This window comes from Harpia harpyja, chromosome 23, assembly GCF_026419915.1.
Source record: "Harpia harpyja isolate bHarHar1 chromosome 23, bHarHar1 primary haplotype, whole genome shotgun sequence".
NCBI classification, from domain to species: domain Eukaryota; kingdom Metazoa; phylum Chordata; class Aves; order Accipitriformes; family Accipitridae; genus Harpia; species Harpia harpyja.
The window spans coordinates 14,759,543-14,762,331 of NC_068962.1; positions in this window are offsets into that span (position 1 = coordinate 14,759,543).

The following is a 2,789-nucleotide window of genomic DNA, read 5'->3' on the forward strand; positions in this document are numbered from 1 at the left end:
TTCCTTGCTTCAGGAAGAACCCAAAGTTTCATCAGGTAACTGTTTTACTATAGAGGAAGTGTAGTCTTCTACTACACTTTTACTAGTAGTATCCTAAGTCATTAGTTTGCCATTACCTTCAATTCAAAAAAGGAGCTTACTGGAGAGGAAAACCAGGACCAACCTACTAAATACAGGCAGCGTAACACATTAACACATAGACAAAGGCTGTCGTACAAAATTCAAAGTAATTAGTATGGGACACCAAAAGCAATTTCGTCTTTAAATACAGCAGCAGCCAGAAGAATTGAAGTATTAGACCACTACAGAACATGAGAAAAGGACAAAACAGAAAAAACTTAAAATCATCTAAGTATTTAATGCTTTTTTTTTTTTTAATAATTCTTTGCTAAAAGAATCAGCTGTGACCAGGGGCCTACCATGATTAATAGCAAGGGCAGAGAGGTAAGCTCTTAGCTTTTAACAAGGTGAAACAATGTTGGAGAATATTTGGGATAAGTCTGATCATAGCAAATGACTTGGCACAGAAACCACGCTTACAGAGTAGGCTCATTAAATCTCTGCCATCAATAACTATTTGAAGAACTCATGGGATGGACAAGTGACAAAAGCCTAGGAAAAGGCCAAAATTATATGCATTTTCAAGAAGATATTGGGGAGGAGGAAGGGCTGAAGAACTATGGACCAGTCTAATTTCATTTGTTTGAGAGAACAGAAGTACCGAAATTATTCGTAAAGACCTGGAAGATAACAGATGATTAAACAGTCAAGATGGATTTGCTGAGAACAAATTGAGTCAAGCAAATCTCATTTCCTCTTATGACAGGCCTGGGGACCAAGGCAAAACAATACATGTCATTCATCTTGATGGCAGTGAAGCATTTGGCATGGTCTCTCATAACATTCTCGCAAGACAGATAAGGAAACCAGGTCCCGATGAAGCCAATAGATCGGACAAAGGGGTGGGTTCACTGTTAAATGGAAGGGCGCAGAGAACAGGAGAGCCACAAGTACCTACTCTCACTCCTATACTATTTAATAATAACCTAAATGACCGTGTAGAGACAACCCATAAATTCCCAAACTGTACCTACCTCAGAGATGCTGTAAGAGTTACAAAATTTAAACAGATCTCGACAGGGGGAGGGCTACTTATAGGTGACCAGCTGCACCATTAGAAGAGAAGGCAGAGCTCACATGAAGGGAGTCAGAAGTTAACAGAAAATCACCAGCTGCATGCCATCATTCCATCTGCCCTGGAAGTCCACAAACACCTGAAAAGTGCTTGCATAATAGACTGCAGGATCTACAAAGGTATCCTCCAAACCGATTAGACAAGCATCTGGCAGAAGAGAGACATGCCTTCCAACAGGAGATAGTCTAGCTAGTCTATCATCGACAAGCTTTTAAAAGTGCCTTCCCATTCTGCAAATCTATGATTTTAACAGACTTGCTATATGTATATACTCAGGTGTACACCTCACAGTGAAAAAATGTGTGATCAATCTGGTTAGAAGAACTGCTTAAGTCTGAAATTTATCAGCTCCGTTATGTGGTTCACCATACAGCGCACAAATCAGTCATACCAGCACAAAAGATGTAGCGGCACAGGGCAGAGAACAAGGAACCAGGACTGCCACTGCTGGTAGCAATAGTTGCACTGTTGTTGCTGCTTGAGCAACGATCAAGTCCCTGAACCCGAGTATCTGTACATTGAAGACTTCCATGGTCTCCTGCATCAGTTACTTTAACAGCAAAACCAGAAGGTGTGTGGAAGCTCTCCAAGACCAATGCCCAAAGGCAGCATGCACCCACATAACTTCAAGGACACCTGGACCAATTCATACACCAAGAGTGTTTTGGAAAAGTTTCTGGTGTTGCATCTCATTGAGTTATGACAAGCAATAGAACAGCTGAATACAAGTAGCTTATATGTAATACAACTACTTTTTGCACCAGGTCTAGATGGATGCTTAAAAAGTGTCCTCCTTGCTGAACAGTGCCTGCATGGCGCTGAGGCTCTCTCGCTTCTTCCCCCGGCGGTGGGCAAGAGGTTGAGAGCGGACACGGCCGGGACAGCCGACCCAAACTGACCAAAGGGATCTTCCATACCACATGCCATTGTGCTCAGCAATAAAAGCTCAAGGGAAGGAGGAGGAAGCAGGAATGTTCATGGTCATGGCGTTTCTCTTTCCAAGGAACCTGTGCTGAGGTCTTGCTTTCCAGGAGGTGCCTGGACATCTGCCTGCCGATGGGCAGCAAGGAATGAAACCCTCTTTGTGCTTTGCTTGCGGGAGCAGCATGTGCTTTCCCTGTTAAACTGTCACGGTCTCAGTCCATGAGCCTTCTTGCCTGCCTTCTATTTTCTCCCCATGCCATGGGAGAGGGGAGTGGGCGAGGGGCTGGGTGGGTGCTCGGCTGCTGCCCAGGGTCAACCACAACACACAGAGAGGAACCAAGTGACCACCATTTGCTGACCTGCTAGCCCGGGCAAAAATTTAAGCTCTACACAATGGGGCCCTGCAGTTAGTTGGTTAATAACAACACAGAAACAGTCTAAGAACGAATGTTAAGGTAGAGTACACGTAGCCTGTATAATCAAAATATATACTATAATCGAATTCCTTCAAAACATAACCCATCTAGATGACTTCATTTATTTGAATTACATGGACCGTTTGAAATATGTTTGATTCAAGTGTGAAATTCATTTTGGATGAGGCAAAAAGTGACATCCCTACAATACATTTTGTTTGCAATTCATCAGAAAATTCAGTTTGTGCCAAAGA